We start from the raw sequence: 19376 nt of genomic DNA, 5'->3' as shown, positions 1-19376 counted from the left end.
GTAGTTTCAATTGAAAGCGAAGCATCCAATGGAGAACTTATACATATTGAACACAACTTGCGCGACGTAGTCGAAACTGTCTGATTTATACCAGAAATAGTAGCAACAGTTGTAGTGGAGACGAAGCCTAGTATGTGCTGCAAGCGATCTGTAATTAAATTAGCTTCTGAAGCAGGGCCAATCAACGCTATGGTAGGGAACGTTGTACCCTGGTAAACAATATTCACCATTGCCTTGCCTAATAGGACATTTCGACTTTGAGCGGTATGAAATACCTGTCTATTAGACGAGCTGGAAGTTATACATAAGAAGTGGAGGATTGATTGGGAGACACTACGTTCCTAACTTCAGAAGTTTCTGTAGTCGAATACGTGTACTTATCTCTATGAAATAGAGTGCGATGTCTTTTATTACATTTAATATAATTGTACGGACTACAGCAGTTTTGAGGGACAAACAATTTAGACAACAATTATATCGATTGATGTGATGCATATGTCGTGGACATAGAACGCATGTTTTATTATAGGGTGCTCGGGATGGCCTTGATGATGAAAGTGAATTATGAGTCGTAATGCCAGGATTTGTGAAATGTTAACGAACTTGTTTACTACTTGGATGTCACGAATACAGGTAAGAGTTTGGATGCGGTCTGTAAGAAATTTATCCAAATCTTTCCAGGGAGACAAAGCAGAATTATTTTTGGGGAGCCTTTGAAAAGTCAAATTTCATGCTTGTGGCGAATGTTTGTTGTCAATGTTTTGACAACTGGATTGGGAAATGTATGTATGACAGCGCCGCTGCATGGTGGAAGAATACTTTATTTTTTTAAGTAGATTTTTATAAGTTTTCCTATACGACATCAATCGAATGTTCTGATATGATTTTTTTTAAAATTTTCATACATATGAATAATTTTTCATTCAAAATTTTCAAGTTTAAAATTGATGTGGCAGTTCATTATCACTGCAGCTGTGTCGATGCGACTGCCTTTATTTTCCTACCATGAGAATCTATAAAAAAGGAGTCAAAAGTCGTATTCATAATTTTAAAAATATGTGAGATTTGATTATTTTGTTCTGTATATAAATATATTATTAATATTTTTTTTTATAAATTTATTGTCTAAATACAATCTCTTTAAAAATTCCAACATGGTGGCTCTGAACTCTGGCGTAAGTTAATATTTAAATTTTCATTACCAAAGACCCAGTCGATATTTGTTGTTGGTTTGGTTGGTTTTTCTTTCCAACTTTGACACTAAGCTTCAGTTGCACTTGTTCGACTACTTCTACATACATTGAAATCCCCGGCAATTAGAATAATTGAGGTATCAACGAAACGTTCTTTAATATCACATATAGCTCCAAGCAAAATACGTTTGAAGTTGCATTCTGGATATGAGGAATTCCTGTAAAGTACCATTAGACACAAATTTCTGAATCGGATGAGGGTATATTAAAATGATTTTCTTCCTCTGCTTAGATCTATTTGACAAATAATACTAGCCTCCGAAAACTTTTCGTTTTTAATATAAATTGCGATACCACATTGTATCTCTCACTCCTTTTTCTGTGCGATTGCAATATAGACGTGACAATATTCATAAATTGTTAAAGAATAGTTCTTCTTCCAGGTACGTCTACGTTACCTCAAAACACAATAGGTCACAATGCATTAGAGTGACATCACTAGAAATATCAGAATGATGAGCACTCAGACTTTGAATGTTTTGATAAAATATTGGGAAACTGTCATTCGATGTTATAAAATTATTATGCTGCAAGCGTATGGCTTTATATAATTTAAGCCGTTCCAATTCTCTGCAGAAACTAATTTACCAACAAAATCCGTAAAAAATCGGAAGCTACTTTGATAAGATATATCAAAAATAGAGGCATTATTTAGCCAATATATGTCGTGGACACCCTCGCTGTTGAAATTAAATTCTCCAATAGAATTTGATTACATTAAATTCGTCAAATATTACCCCATTAGCAATGAAAAATTTGAAGAGCTGTCTTATTCTGTGCTGAAAGTTCAACAGGAAATATTTCAATATTTTGAATTTCGACATTTTCGACAGGAATATAATCCAGGAGCGTTTCTTGTGTTCCTTTAATCTGATCTTCATTTATGTTAGAATCAATGGCACGCGATAATAGACTTAAATCTTCGGCTCTTGATCAGCCGGACCCATATCGGCAAACCATTCGAGGGAAATACAAATCTCATGTTCCTTGTACAATTCGGATTCAATGATATATCTCGCTGCTTCGAAAATTTTGCTTGGCCGAATCATGTCAGACATTAAATATTGTGTGTAAGGCGATCTCGCTTTAAATGAACCTGAATATCTTCGGTTTGGTTGGCCGTACTTGGAAGGATGTTGACAGTGGAGGCGAGTGGAATGGGGACATTTACTACGGCACCATTTAAAGCACACTGATGATTATAACCCAACGAAACTATTTTCATAAAGAAAATTCGTGGTGCAATAAATCTTTCTGTCAGCGATATCAGGCCTTGCAGTTCACTAGAAATATCTGGGAAATGTAGACCATCTGAGAGACACATGGACGGAACCTTCCCCGCATTGATTATTTTGTGGCGTGTGTTGCAGAATTTATATATATCGTTTTCAGATGGTAGCTGTTTTGAAAGGAAAAAAACTTCTTTCAAATCTGTGTATTTTTGTAGAAAAGATGTTTTGACCTCCACAACAAATACAAACTTTTGTGTATACACTCTTGATGACATTGCAAAATTCGAAAATTAATATAGATCTTGAACTCGCTGTTGTGACCTCAACTCCGGCGAAAATTTTTCTCTCCTTGCTGAACTTCTCAGAGCTTGTCTAATGTTTATATTTTCCCTGTTTATTGGATCCATGCGATGAATAAGGACGCGGAAATTTCTCATCCTGCTTTCTTCTTGTTGTATTTGCATAGCAGCTTGTCTGGTGACACGACGAACTGAGTTATTCCGCTCTTTTTTCATAGTACGGAAGAATGGATTTCTTCGACGTACTCTGTGCATTGCCGTGTCTCTCTCTCTTTTTCGGATTGGCGGTGTTCTTCATTTTGTCGCAGAATAGATCTTGCCAAAGTATCTCTTTCTCGTTCCTCTGCGATACATTGGATCCATTCTCCGAATTGAATTGGCCCATTCCCTCCGTTGTTCCTCTTCCGGTACGTCGGATCCATTCTCCGAATTGAATGGATCAAAGTGTTCCTCTGTTTTTCCTGCTCTCGGTACGTCGGATCCACTCTCCAAGTAGATCGAGCCTCTCTCCTCCCTCTCTCGTTCTCCTTCCCAAAATGTCGCACCCATTCGATAGATAGAGTGTGCAACGGTATTCCTATCTTGCTCTTCTGCGCGATACGTCGGATCCCTTCCTCGTATTGAGTGGTCCATCGTGTACCTCCGTTGTTTCTGCTTCCGGTACGTTGGATCCACTCTCTGAATTGAATGGGTCAGTGTATCCCTCTGTTGTTCCCCTTCCCTATATGTTGAATCCATTCATTGATTAGTGTGAGCCAAAGCATCGCGCATCTTTTCTTTTGTTTGATGACTTGAATTTTTCTTTTCCACAAAACAAGTTGTATCTAATATACTATTATATTATATACTCAGTATTTATATTAGATAATAATAATGAATTTTATACAAATTGTATAATGGTGATATCGTGTGGATTTATTTATTGTTTTTTTTAGTCTCATCTTCATTGAATTCCGCGTGTCCCAATAACCATATTTATTAACAAAAGTAGAGCCCAATACAAGCGTGATTGAGAAGGCTACTTTTAAAAAGTTAGAAGAACGGGACTCTCAAAACGACTCGCACATCTAGTACATGTGGAAATTCCAAAGTAGATGGATGTGAGATCTTCCAATCAAACGAGATTTACGGTCTATAATCCCGACGAAATTTTATCAGAAGAAATCACCGACATTCTACCATAATTTGAAGGAAATTATTGGCGTTGCTCATGTTGGTCTTAAGTTTCAAGAACTTTTCCCCATCTAGTAGACCCCAATAAGTAAGTAAGGTCATAATCTGTTTAGTTTTAACCTCTAAATATACTATTACCAACATCATTATTATCTACAGAACTGTCCTGATGACCCTGGGTTTTGCTTTCCAAATGTTTTCCCATAATCCAGTGTAAATCATCGTAATCCAGGGTAAAATACAATTAATTGCATATCAGAAACCACCTTAATTTAATCTATTATTTCATCTTTTCCAATCATCATAATTAAAATAGAAAAACAAGTAAAAAAGCTGTAAGTTCGGCCGGGGTAATCTTTGAATACCCTCCACCGCTTGGAACGAATTTGGCAATTCTCAAAAACAATAAAATTCGTTAAAAATTCTGTTAAAATCTTAAAAATACCAAATGTAGGCGTTATATTAGGGTCTATACGACGAGGTGGACCTGCATAGCTAACTTTTGTGATACACTATTTCCATATCCAAATGCGAAACTTAAAAAAAATCGGTGAATAATATAGCTAAAATCATCATCAATACCGTTATATGGGAGCTATACGAAGACGTGGACCTGCACATAAAATTTCCTGTCTTTGGCTGTAGTATCCATTACGAACTTCAAGTACCAAATTTGAAACAATTCCGGTGAATAATGTCGCTAAAATCATTAAAACCCCGAATATCGGGAGGTACCCTTATATGGGGGCAATACGAAGACGTGGACCTGCACAGACAATTTCCTGTCTTAGGCTGTAGTATCACCATTTCGAACTTAAAGTACCAAATTTGAAACAATTCCAGTGAATAATGTCGCTAAAATCATTAAAAACCCCAATATCGAGAGTTACCGTTATATGGGGGCTATACCAAAACGTGGACCTACATGGCCCATTTTCAATATTGCAGTCATAATATACATTTGAGTAAAATTTTATCAATCTACTTTATTTCGTTCAGAAGCTAGAGTGATTTCCACAGAAGGACCGACATCGCTAAATCGACATAGAATTTTATGCTAATCTACAATATTTATACTTTGTGGGGTCCAAAATGTATATTTCGAGGAGTTGCAAACGGAATGACATACTCTATATATCCTTCTACTATGCGAAGCAAAATATCCCATTATCTTAATATAAGAGGCGCCAATAGAGGACAAGGCCTCATACAGCAGCTACAGCGACAAACATGTAAGTGGTGAGTTGTACCAAGAAAACGTTTATTTTTGTATCCTTGTACCATAATTATTACTGGTATTGATTTTCCTTTGCAATCATTGATTTTGATTTGCGATGAGTGACTGTTTTGCATAGCAAAAAGAAACCATTGTTGAAGTGATCAGAACTATTTGTTTTTGTTTGGTTCCGATCTTCATTTTTTTTTGTTCTTTCCTTACTTCCCAACGTAATGTTTGCTTGTATCATGTTTTGGCTGTGCGCTACAGTCATTCGATCGTACTCGACATTCAATCGAATCATTTGTCATTTAATATTATTAAAATTAAATATTCTTGTATCATGAAATTTATATTTAGTGTAACAAATATTTACCTACGGGTTATTTCCTATAATTTACAATTTATTTCTATAAAGCTAACCGGTTTATAGCAATAAAAAAAACATTTTTTAAAATATCTTCTAGGTTTTCTTATTAGTTTCTAATCGGGTGTGAACATTTAACCAACTAACTTACAAATGTAGGGACTTTAGACTTTTGTCTTGTTTTAGGGTGAGAGAGAACAAGAATTCCCCCATGTTGGCTAATGGCTAGCTTCTTCAATGAATCCCGTTTATTCCCGTACGTTCAATATTCAGAATTGTCAACAACTTGTTAACTATGATCTATGATTGGAATATCTCGCTGGGGAAAAACAATTGGTATAAACATGCATACGTAAGGCAATCTCCAGCGATGTGAAGGAGTAAACAACATGTTTATGCTGTGATGGCGATTAAACAAGTAGCAACAATATTAACAATAGTAAAAATCAACAGTAAAACAATAGTAAAAATCTAGTTCATGCAAAAAGACCGCTAGTAAAAAGGTAGCAGCAACATACGTCGGTAAAGAACAATCAAGCGCAAGTAAAGTTAAAACAACTTGTTTACGCGAAGGGATATCGAAGTAAAAGTTACCAATAACATGCCTCGGTAAGGTATTGTCAAGCGCCGCGAAGGACATGTTTACACAAAGAGACTAAGAAAATGCTGTAGCAACAACATACAAAGCGAAGGTATGTGAAAGCACACCGTCCTGAAACCGATCCCTATAAAAGGAGTGGCCAGCTGTGAGTGGGGATCAATCAAGTGAAGACCGGTGACATAATCAAGTGCGTGAGTTAATTAGGCAGTGGCCTCTTATCAACAAAGTGAGTTTCAGTAAGCCACTCAGCCACAGGGTTCTGATCCGTAGAAGAGCTGCAGGTGGATTCGCAGAAGCGGAGGGAAATTAGCAATAATCTACTCCCGCGAGTTCTGGAGCCCGGCCTAGGACCCCCATAATATGTGAAACAGATGGTTTCCCAAGTCGCCGCTAGGCAGAACTTCAAATTTGCCCAGATAATTTATAGTTGAATAATAAAGCAGAGTATCTCTGCCAAAACAATCCTCCTTATTAAAGTCGCGGACATACACAAATCGTGCCGTGACAGTGGAGCCCGAGCAGGGACAAGAGTAAAGAGCAAACATGATACTACTAGAGAGGTATAGTAACGGTTTCATAATATACCTACCACGTTGTGTACATTATGGGAGAATCGGGGAGCTATTTATATGAGTACGGGTGGAAATAAACGGGTCGGTTGAGGAAATGCGAATAGGGTTTGCACTATTTCTGGGAGTGGAGCACGATAAAAATGTTCTCGGAAGGCTATTCCGTTAGCAGGAATTTCATATGCAGTCCACATCCAGACAGGACAGTAAGTGCAGCGTATAATCCAAGAAAACGTCAGCTCTTGTGGTGACTAGTTCTTGTGGGGTGACATCTCCTCTGAGATAGGCAGCCCAACACAACTAGCCTCACTTGGTGATCAAAGTAAAGCACCGCCAAACATGCATATTCGAGCCGAAGCCAGGCAACTTCGTAAGTGGAACGTCAGATTCGATGGAGCCCAGGACCCTTTGGATTCCTTGATCGAGTGAAATAATCGGCCAATATGTACGTCCTACAGTCGGAAGTTCTGAGAGACAAGGTTCTAGTGTTGTTGTTGAAATCAGGCAATTTTATTTTGTTGGCAGTGCAGACGATGTAGTGTGTGCACTATAGACTGCTGTTGCAGTAACTCGGCAAAAGAGAGTCGCACTCGTGTAGATCGGGGGGAGACGGGTCTACCGATAGTCCAATCCCCTCAATTGAACACATCCCTACACATGCAACCAAACAAACTGGTGGCAGCCTGTAATGGATAGGTGGGCCTTTTGGAGCACCGCTAAGGTGTAAACATCTTGTTTATGCAATGGGACCGCTAGAAAAAAGGTTGCAACAACATAAGTCGGTAAGGAACCAACAAGCGCCATTAAAGTGAAAGCAATTTGTTTACGCGAAGGGATCACAAAGCGCAGCGAAGGTGTACGCAACATGTTTACACAAACTGATTAAGAACTGCCTGTAGCAAAAACATACAGAGCGAGCATGCAACCAAACAGACTGGTGGCAATCATTGCGATTGGAGCAATTCGGATTGCGCTAACAGTTTACATAAGAGCCACGACTTCCTCCATCAGTGAAACCTGCGTGCGCATATTGGGGGTCTTTCTTAACTTATCGGTAGTTTGACGTTAGTAAATGTATCACAGAAAAAATCCAATATGAAATAAAAACCACCATTGATATGGGTTACCAAATGGCACCCTACTCATGTGCTTCCTCTAGTCAAGATAAACAGAAAATACAAACGTATTTGGGCAATGAGCCTCAGCAGTTCCGTGATATAAAGGGTGTTTTTTAAGTTAAATTGTAAAAATTGTAAATTGTATTAAATTGTAAAAAGTAACGTAAAAAATTAAATTTTGATGAAACTTTTTTTAATTGTTTCAGTATACTTTGGCACATCATCATGAGAGACCAATATATGCGTCGTTTTTTCGACGATTGGGCTCGAGAGCAGTTGGCAAATGACCCGTTGTTTTATCGCAAAATTATGTTCAGTGATGAGGTGCATTTTTGGCTTAACGGGTTTGTTAATAAGCAAAATTACCGCATACGGAGTAAGACCAATTCATAAGAGACCCTACAGACTCCACTACATCCAGAAAAATGCACCGTATGGTACATGGATGCAAGAGTACAATAATTTGTATGCACAGCTTATAGCAAACTTTCACAATAAGATACTGCAATTGCGGCTTTTTTAAGTTTAATGGTTTTCTTCGATTTGTGGGAACAATCAGGAGTCCCGGGCTTCATAAAAATGCAGGATATGTTATTGGCGTAAAAAATCACACCAACAGTTTCTTTGAAAAATTATGAATTGTCTCTAGGGCAACTTTATTTTATATAAAGTAATAATTAAATATAATTTGTAGCTAAATGCTCCCGATGGGACAGTTAAATTCTTATTAATATTATTATAAATTTTAGATAGAGTATACGTCGATTTAAGATCTTTTTACTATTATGCAGCGCGGTAGAAAACAATTCTCTTAACACCGACGATTGATCGGTTGATTATTGCAACAGGGTAGAAATAGAATAACTATCTAACAACAAAAGCATCATAATTGTTAGATCAATGTAAACTTTTTTGTTTACATAATATTTTTGCTTTCGTTAGTTTATCTGTTATACGTTGCTTTCTTATTCGTTGTTGATGTACATAACTATTTGAAGAAAGGTAAATGACATGAAAGTGACAACAACACCAACCAAAATGAGGCAGTTAGAAATGAGAGATCAAAGTCCATCCACTGTTGAACTTAAAATTATTTGAGTGAAAGAAGAATAAATATATTAGAATATTAATAGGGATGCCAGTTCGGATAATTACGTTTAAATTTAGGTATAAGTAAAATAGGGAGGAAAAATTTAAAACTAACAGAAACAAAAGACAATTTCGCAAGGGAATATTTTCAAATAAAAATAAATGCATTGTGCTCTTCAACAAATTTCTCGCTCTACCTGTATCTCAAAGTTTCTAAAAAAGAAATGATTTTATTTTTATTTGTCCATTGACTTCAATTCTTTTTATGCCGGTTGATTTCGAAGCTCTCTCTTCCATCTTTCTAGATCATTAAGGTATTTCCAACGCATAGTGCTTGTATTGACTGTGTTTGAAACACTAAAGCGGGTATGGTATCGACATTATGCTGTCGCTCCGGTGTTCTTTCTAGATTGAATATTTGTTCATAGCATAACATAAGCGGACACACCGCATAGAATACGAAAAACCGACTAAAGTTTCCCAAGTGCTGCGTGCAAGAGACTTGAGAACCTCGTTCTTACGTTAGCTATGGTAAAGATGTTTTGTCCAACTAACTCTGTCTTGATGGGAAGGCTGACAACATACCTGCCCTCTGAATCCCGACATGTGGTACGTTTTTAATTGGAAGAAGGGCGACAAAATTGGACGTTAGGAACTTCCTACAGTTCCCAAAAACGACGAAGAATCTTGATAAGATCTTCTTTGTCAGATAGACCGACTTTAACAGAAAAGACTTATAGATGTTGAGGGGGAATAGAACCAGTATTGATCCAACAAAAGACCTATTTTGCGCTATTAAGGGGCCTAATACATTAGTGTTAATTCCCTGTACCAGGATTTTCGAATGAAGATCTGCTCCCAGCAAAAGGTCAACAGGGTGACTCTTGAAAAAATGTGGAACATCCAAACGAGAAACGAAGTCGCTATTGACAGAAAAAGAAGGCAGACTGCCAGAGATGGAAGGTAAAATCAGGGCCGTAGTTTCAATTGAAAGCGAAGCATCCAATGGAGAACTTATACATATTGAACACAACTTGCGCGACGTAGTCGAAAATGTCTGATTTATACCAGAAATAGTAGTAACAGTTGTAGTGGAGACGAAGCCTAGTATGTGCTGCAAGCGATCTGTAATTAAATTAGCTTCTGAAGCAGGGTCAATCAACGCTATGGTAGGGAACGTTGTACCCTGGTGAACAATATTAACCATTAATAGGACATTTCGACTTTGAGCGGTATGAAATACCTGTCTATTAGACGAGCTGGAAGTTATACATAAGAAGTGGAGGATTGATAGGGAGACACTACGTTCCTAACTTCAGAAGTTTCTGTAGTCGAATACGTGTACTTATTCTATGAAATAGAGTGTATGAGAAAAGAAAACCAACCGATTCAATTCTGATTTTATTTAAAGAATATGTTTCTTACGTACTACTGAAACTAATCTAACTTAACCTAGTCGCAGCCACACAATTGTTCTTATCTATTCTAATACTGAATGGAGAACATTGCAGGGCGGCTTGACATCTCATTCAAGTGGTCTTGTGCATCTGAGCGCATCGAAATATGTGCGTGTGGGTCATAACCTTTATTATCTCTCATATTATCGTATGCGTCAGCGAACAAGATCACCGAATTTTTCACATGTGATATTTTATGGCGGCTGTGAAATATTTAATTTTAGAACATTTATCTTTTATTGCTAGTTTTTCCCAGCGCTTCAACCGCACTCAAAAGTATGTACAAAGTATTTTGTACATTCTCCCGGGCATCTTAAATCCGTATATTTTAGTGGACTGTATTAGAAATTAAATGGGTGTAGAACAGGACTATATATAAAAAATATTTAGATATTTAGATTTAAAACTAATTATACTATACTATATAAATTATCCTAGGTGACCGCTTGCGGGAAACGGCTCCACTTTTCCATCCAGCCTCTCTTGCCGATACCACCACCTTTATCTGCCGGCTTCATTTTCCATGCTACCGAATTAGTAGTCCATCGCTGCAGCCGTTATTACCCACATAGCAAATGATTGCCATTGGCTTTATTGTAAGCTCCGGTTTGTCGTCCTCTAACGGTCATTGGAGGTTTGGTATTGATTTCTCTAAGGCCATACCCTTCAGGAACTGGAACCAGAGAACTTTGTTTGTCTTTTCCCGCTTCTTCGATTAATTCTTCTTCTGTGCTTAGCGCCTTTATTCCTTTTTCCTTTTCTCCAATATCATTATGTTTTTCGGGTTCTTCATTGGTCAGGGCGGAATTTTCTTCTTCCTTTTTCCGTTCCTCAAAATGAGGACTTGCCGGCGGGAAAAAATTCCCAGAATTACTTTCCATGCTTGTAATCTGTTTTAGTTCGACAGCATTGTGTCCCTCTCTCACACTTGATAGTTGTTTGGACAAGTCATCTTTCCCAGCTTCGACGACTTGCCTTTTCTTTTGTTCCTTGTCCCCTTTTTATACCCTCCACCAAAAAAGGTATGGAGGGTATATTAAGTTCGTCATTCCGTTTGTAACTCATCGAAATAATCATTTTAGACCCAACAAAGTATATATATTCTTGATCAGCGTAAAATTCTAAGACGATTTAGCCCTGTCCGTCCGTCTGTCCGTCTGTTGTAATCACGCTACAGTCTAAACGAATTAAGATAGGAAGCTAAAATTGTGCACAGATCTCTCTTTTGTCTGCAGGCAGGTCAAGATGGGCTATATCGGTCCACTATATCGTATAGCCCCCATATAACGGTACCCCCGATATTCGGTATTTTGATGATGTTAACCACATTTTTCAATGGAATTGTCTGAAAATCCACACAAGTAGTTCCTTGTGGGTACTTTATACCTCGGCAGAGAATTATCTATATAGGTCCACAATATCGTATAGCCCCCATATAACGGTACCCCCCGATATTCGGTATTTTGATGATTTTACCCACATTTTTCAATGGAATTGTCTGAAAATCCACACAAGGAGTTCCTTGTGGGTACTTAATACCTCGGCAGAGAATTGTCCATACAGGTCCACGATATCGTATAGCCCCCCACGGTATTCGGTATTTTGATGATTTTAGTCACATTTTCAATGGAATTGTCTGAAATTCCACAAAAGGAGTTCCTTGTGGGTACTTTATACCTCGGCAGAGAATTATCTATATAGGTCCACAATATCCTATAGCCCCCATATAACGGTACCCCCGATATTCGGTATTTTGATGATGTTAGCCACATTTTTCAATGCAATTGTCTGAAAATCCACACAAGTAGTTCCTTGTGGGTACTTTATACCTCGGCAGATAATTATCTATATAGGTCCACAATATCGTATAGCCCCCATATAACGGTACCCCCCGATATTCGGTATTTTTATGATTTTTCCCACATTATTCAACAGAATTGTCTGAAATTCCACAAAAGGAGTCCCTTGTGGGCATTTTACCTCCCCAAAAAGAATTGTCTATATAGGTCCACGAAATCGTATATCCCCCATATAACTGTAACCCCCGATATTCGGTATTTTGATGATGTTAGCCACATTTTTCAACGGAATTGTCTGAAAATCCACACAAGGAGTTCCTTGTGGGTACTTTATACCTCGGCAGAGAATTATCTATATAGGTCCACAATATCGTATAGCCCCCATATAACGGTACCCCCGATATTCGGTATTTTGATGATGTTAACCACATTTTTCAATGGAATTGTCTGAAAATCCACACAAGGAGTTCCTTGTGGGTACTTAATACCTCGGCAGAGAATTGTCCATACAGGTCCACGATATCGTATAGCCCCCCACGGTATTCGGTATTTTGATGATTTTAGTCACATTTTCAATGGAATTGTCTGAAATTCCACAAAAGGAGTTCCTTGTGGGTACTTTATACCTCGGCAGAGAATTATCTATATAGGTCCACAATATCCTATAGCCCCCATATAACGGTACCCCCGATATTCGGTATTTTGATGATGTTAGCCACATTTTTCAATGGAATTGTCTGAAAATCCACACAAGTAGTTCCTTGTGGGTACTTTATACCTCGGCAGATAATTATCTATATAGGTCCACAATATCGTATAGCCCCCATATAACGGTACCCCTCGATATTCGGTATTTTTATGATTTTTCCCACATTTTTCAACAGAATTGTCTGAAATTCCACAAAAGGAGTCCCTTGTGGGCATTTTACCTCCCCAAAAAGAATTGTCTATATAGGTCCACGAAATCGTATATCCCCCATATAACTGTAACCCCCGATATTCGGTATTTTGATGATGTTAGCCACATTTTTCAATGGAATTGTCTGAAAATCCACACAAGGAGTTCCTTGTGGGTACTTAATACCTCGGCAGAGAATTGTCCATACAGGTCCACGATATCGTATAGCCCCCCACGGTATTCGGTATTTTGATGATTTTAGTCACATTTTCAATGGAATTGTCTGAAATTCCACAAAAGGAGTTCCTTGTGGGTACTTTATACCTCGGCAGAGAATTATCTATATAGGTCCACAATATCGTATAGCCCCCATATAACGGTACCCCCGATATTCGGTATTTTGATTATGTTTGCCACATTTTTCAATGGAATTGTCTGAAAATCCACACAAGTAGTTCCTTGTGGGTACTTTATACCTCGGCAGATAATTATCTATATAGGTCCACGAAATCGTTTATCCCCTATATAACTGTAACCCCCGATATTCGGTATTTTGATGATGTTAGCCACGCTTTTCAATGGAATTGTATTAAAATTAACACAAGTAGTTCTTTGTGAGTACTTCACCCCCTGAGAGAGAATTGTCTATACAGGTCTACGATATCGTATATCCCCCATATAACGGTACCTCCCGATATTCGGTATTTTATGATTTGACCCACATTTTTCATCGGAATTGTCTGAAAATCCGCACAAGGAGTTCCTTGTGGGTACTTTATACCTCGGCAGAGAATTATCTATATAGATCCACGATATCGTATAGCCCTCATATAACGGTACCCCGCGATATTGGGTATTTTGATGATTTTAGCCACATTTTCCAATCGTATTGTCTGAAAATCCACACACGGAGTTCTTTGTGAACACTTTACCCCTGAAACGGAATTGTCTATATAGGTCCACAATATCGTATATCCCCCGTATAACGGTACTCCCCGATATTCGGTATTTTATGATTTGACCCACATTTTTCATCGGAATTGTCTGAAAATCCACAGAAGGAGTTCCTTGTGGGTACTTTATACCTCGGCAGATAATTATCTATATAGGTCCACAATATCGTATAGCCCCCATATAACGGTACCTCCCGATATTCGGTATTTTTATGATTTTACCCACATTTTTCAACAGAATTGTCTGAAAATCCATACAAGGAGTTCCTTGTGAGTACTTTATACCCAGACATAGATTTGTCTTTATAGGTCCACAATATCGTATATCCAACCATATATCGGCACCTTCCTATATTAGATATCTTAAAGATTTTAAAAGAATTTTTATTGGATTTTTTTTTTTTTTTTTTGAAAATTTTCTAATTCGTTCCAAATGGTGGAGGGTATTCAAAGTTCGGCCCGGCCGAACTTACTGCTTTTTTACTTGTTTATTTTTGCTGGAGTGCTGCATTAGGAACATCTGCTCAATTTCTTCCATAATCGACTTCATTTGCTCCTGATGCTGCTGCAGCATCACCTTCTGGAACGCCCGAAACTCTCGTACCATTATTACCATATCGTACTCGGATATATTCAATGCCCCAGGATATTCGAGCTCAATATCTCCTGACGCTTTTTGTATTTTCTCGCTCCTATTCTTGGAACTTTTGATTTTGGAACTCCTTTTCCATTTTTTGGCTTATATATACATATATATATATATATATATATATATATATATATATATATATATATATATATATATATATATATATATATATATACCGAATATATATATATATATATATATATATATATATATATATATATTTATTTATTTATTTATTTATTTATTTTTTTGTTATTTTGCTTCTTCGTTTTTTTACTGCCTTCTTGGCTTTTTTTCATTTATTTATTATTATTTTTTTTAAATTTATTTCTTTTTTAATTGGGACTTTTGATGTCCTCTTTTCAAAATTGCATGTTTTCTTATTTTATTGGGAATTTTGTTGTCCTCTTTTCACTTTGTTTTTGCCCCTATGGCTTTTTTATTTTATTTTGCCCCTTGGGCTTTTTTGCTTTGTTTTTGCCCCAATGGCTTTTTTATTTTATTAATCCCTTTGGCTATTTTTAAAATGCCCCTATGGTCTTACATTTAAAATGGCTCAACGGACTTTCTTTTCTGTAGAAATTCTCCTCTTCTTCTGAAGAATAGCTACATTTACTTGTAGAGAGTCTCTTACCACTGGTGGGGGAAAACTCCTACAATTTTCTCTTTTGTGGTCGCTAGTTCTTTTCACTTTATAAAAAAGTTAAAGCTCGATTGACCAATGGATGAGAAACGAAAACCAACCGAAAGGTTAGGCTGTTGTTTCAATTCTGATTTTATTTCTACAATATGTTCCTTACGTACTACTGAAAGTATTTTAACTTAACCTAGTCGCAGCCACACAATTGTTCTTATCTATTCTAATATTGAATGGAGAACATTGCAGGGCTGCTTGACATATCATTCAAGTGGTCTTGTGTATATACTGAGCGCATCGATATATGTGCGTGTGGGTCATAACCTTTATTATCTCTCAAATTATCGTATGCGTCAGCGCACAAGATCACCGAATTCTTCACATGTGATATTTTATGGCGACTGGGAAATATTTAATTTTAGAACATTTATCTTTTGTTGCTACATTTTCCCGGGCGGCTTAAATGTGTATGTTAATAGTGGACTGTATTTTTATAAAGTTGAATAAATGTATGCTATAAAATATTTAAATATAAAAATATGAAAAGGAAACTAACTATATATGCTCAAACAATATAAATATTTAATTAAGTAACTGCTTCCAGGAAACGACTCCATTTCTTTGTCCAGTCGTCCTTGCCAATGCCACCACCTTTATCTGCCGGCTTCATTCTCCATACCGCATTCATAGTCCATCGATGCAGACCGCCATCATTCACGTCGGAAAGGATTAGCATTGGCTCCATGGTACGCTCTGCTTTGTCGTCTTCTATTTTTACGGCCATCGATGTTTTGCTATTGGTTTCTCTAAGGCAATACCGTTCAAGAACTGGAACCAGAGAATTTTGTTTGGATTTACCCACTTCTTCGCTGTATTCTTTTCCATATTCGATGGAAATGAAGGAGCCTTCTGTATGTAGAGAGTTTCCTTCTTTTTCCTCTTCTGCTATGTTTTCTTTTCCTCTAGAATCGTCGTCGTAATCAACATATTCGTGGAAAATGTTTGGATCTTCTGTGCGTGGCGGCTTTTCTTCTTTTTTCACTTTTCGATTATACCGAAGTAACTTGATATGTTCATCCTGGAGTGGTTTTTCATCAGTCAGTGTAGGTGCGACACCTGAATTTCCTTCCACATCTCAGGGTACTGTCTTCATATGGGTTGGAAGATATTTTTGGTGTACCCTCAGGTACCGTCTTAACTGGTAGTATGTATTTTCTACCAGTACCTTCCATGCCGCGACGTGTTTCACCTTTTCAAAGGCTGACGTCGACGTTAATAACTGGAAATAGTCTGCCAAAGTGGTGATATCTTCTTCCATTTCTTTATACATTTTTAATTTAAATGTTTTAGATGGGACTATTTGTCCTCTTTTCAAAACTTTTTTATATTGCCTTCTTGGCTTTTTTCGATTTTTGATTTTTTCAGTTGTGACTTTTAATGTCCTCTTTTCGAAATTGTAGGTTTTTCTTTTATTTGGAACTTTGTTGTCCTCTTATCTATTTTTTTAAGTTGTTTTTTTTTTTTTGGTTTTGCCCTTTGGCGTGTTTTGTAATTTTTGCCCTTTGGGTCTTTTTTTGTTTGGTTTTGCCCCTATGGCGTATTTTATAATTTTTGCCCTTTGGGTCTTTTTTGTATTTTTTTGTATATTTTTTATTCTGCCTCTATGGCTTTTTATTCAATTAATCCCTTCGGCTAAAATGCTAAAATGCCTCAGCGGACTTTTTGGTAGAAGTTCTTCTCCTTTTTGAAGAACACCTACTTCTTTTTTGGCTTTTCTGAGTTTCTTACCACTGGTGGGGGATAACTCAAAACAATTTTATTTTAGGTCGTCGATTCTTTATGTTTCGAAGGACCAATGAGTGAGAAAAGAAACACGACCGCTGCGTTAGGGTGTTATTTCAATTCTGATTTTATTTCTAAAATATGTTCCTTGCGTACTACTGAAACTATTCTAACTTAACCTAGTCGCAGCCACACAATTGTTCTTATCTATTCTAATATTGAATGGAGAACATTGCAGGGCTGCTTGACATCTCATTCAAGTGGTCTTGTGCATATACTGAGCGCATCGATATATGTGCGTGTGGGTCATAACCTTTATTCTCTCTCACATTATAGTATGCGTCAGCGCACAAGATCACCGAATTCTTCACATGTGATATTTTATGGCGGCTGGGAAATATTTAATTTTAGAACCTTTATCTTTTATTGCTAGTTTTTCCCAGCGCTTCAACCGCACTCAAAAGTATGTACAAAGTATTTTGTACATAGAGTGTGATGTCTTTTATTACATTTACTAAGCAGAATTATTTTTGGGGAGCCTTTGAAGACGTATGAACACAAGAATAAGGTCCCAGCTTTCGGTTGGCACGCCATAATTTAACATGGGTGAAATACACCCATTTATGCCTCTTTGTAACTTCTTTAAACCTAAACTAGTATCACTCATACTGGCAGGTCAAATAAAAGTTACGTTGGTTTTAGAGATTTCCACGCAAGACGAAAATTTTTTGTGGGTAAGTGAAAATTTAGCAACAATGTAACGGGTGTCGCCACAGGTCTTATTGTTTAAATAACACAGACGTTCAATGTCACTATTGCCAGTATTGTTATCATAAACTGCTGAGAACAAGTCTTTAAATGTGGGCCAAGAAAAAAAGTCGCCATTAAATATTTCTATTTCGATCAACTTGTTTTATAGTATTAGGAAGTGTGAACACACCTGATAAATATAATAATATTCTAATTATATGTAAGCGTCAAATATGTCACAAGGTGATATTCATGGCTCAATAATGAGGTCTTCCATCAAGCGAATTAATCTAACAGCAGCGCCGCTGCATGGTGGGAGAATATTTTATTTTTTTAAGTAGATTTTTATAAGTTTTCCTATACGACGTCAATCGAATGTTCTGATATTATTTTTTTTAAATTTTCATACATATGAATAATTTTTCATTCAAAATTTTCAAGTTTAAAATTGATGCGGCAGTTCATTATCCCTGCAGCTATGTCGATGCGACTACCTTTATTTTCCTACCACGAGAATCTATAAAAAAGGAGTCAGAAGTCGTTTTCATAATTTTAAAAATCTGTGAGATGTGATTATTTTGTTCTGTATATAAATATATTATTAATATTTTTTTATAAATTTATTGTCTAAATACAATCTCTTTAAAAATTTTAATATGCACATTTACGCTGTTTTAATTAATTTTATCTTATTTATCATTTTTTTTCTTAATATGGATTTCAATATAATTAAATATATAGAAGTCATGCATGAATAGAATTCGTCATTCATTGCATTAATATAATTTTATGATCAAACATAAATGTATATACTAATACAGATTACAGAGTAAACAATAAAATAATATCCTAGTAATAAATTACTATTCCATCATGGTGGCTGTGAACTATGGCGTAAGTTAATATTTAAATTTTCATTACCAAAGACCCAGTCGATATTTGTTGTTGGTTTGGTTGGTTTTTCTTTCCAACTTTGACACTAAGCCCATGGAGCCAAGAAAAGCTTCAGTTGCACTTGTTCGACTACTTCTACATACATTGAAAACCCCCGCAATTAGAATAATTGAGGTATCAACGAAACGTTCCTTAATATCACATATAGCTCCAAGCGAAATACGTTTGAAGTTGCATTCTGGATATGAGGAATTCCTGTAAAGTACCATTAGACACAAATTTCTGAATCGGATGAGGGTATATGAAAATGATTTTCTTCCTCTGCTTAGATCTAATTGACAAATAATACTAGCCTCCGAAAACTTTTTGTTTTTAATATAAATTGCGATACCCCTTTTATCTCTCACTCCTTTTCCGGTGCGATTGCAATATAGACGTGACAATATTGATAAATTGCTAAAGAATAGTTCTTCTTCCAGGTACGTCTACGTTACCTCAAAACACAATAGGTCACAATGCATTAGAGTGGCATCACTAGAAATATCAGAATGATGAGCACTGAGACTTTGAATGTTTTGATAAAATATTGGGAAACTGTCATTCGATCTTATAAAATTATAATGCGGCAAGCGTATGGCTT

The 19376-nt window shown here is 36.7% G+C and overlaps 1 long non-coding RNA gene across 6 annotated transcripts in view; it reads left to right on the top strand.

Moving 5' to 3' along the window:
* LOC109613902 (uncharacterized) overlaps positions 1-19376 on the top strand; it is an 88843-nt gene that overhangs the window by 10243 nt on the left and 59224 nt on the right. For 2 of the 6 annotated variants that reach the window (XR_009343036.1, XR_009343031.1), the window contains exons 5-6: positions 3720-4045; positions 4117-4190. The exons of 1 other annotated variant lie outside the window; for it this stretch is intronic. This is a non-coding gene — a long non-coding RNA (uncharacterized LOC109613902). Of the gene's footprint in view, positions 1-3719; positions 4050-4116; positions 4191-4273; positions 5201-19376 lie in introns of those variants that run through there. 3 more of the 6 variants (XR_009343034.1, XR_009343037.1, XR_009343032.1) reach the window with 3 other exon arrangements.

The sequence above is a fragment of the Musca domestica genome, unplaced genomic scaffold (assembly GCF_030504385.1).
Source record: "Musca domestica strain aabys unplaced genomic scaffold, Musca_domestica.polishedcontigs.V.1.1 4, whole genome shotgun sequence".
NCBI classification, from domain to species: Eukaryota; Metazoa; Arthropoda; class Insecta; order Diptera; family Muscidae; genus Musca; species Musca domestica.
The sequence above is the reverse complement of the archived record's forward strand: the minus strand, read 5'-3'. Positions and strand labels throughout refer to the sequence as shown.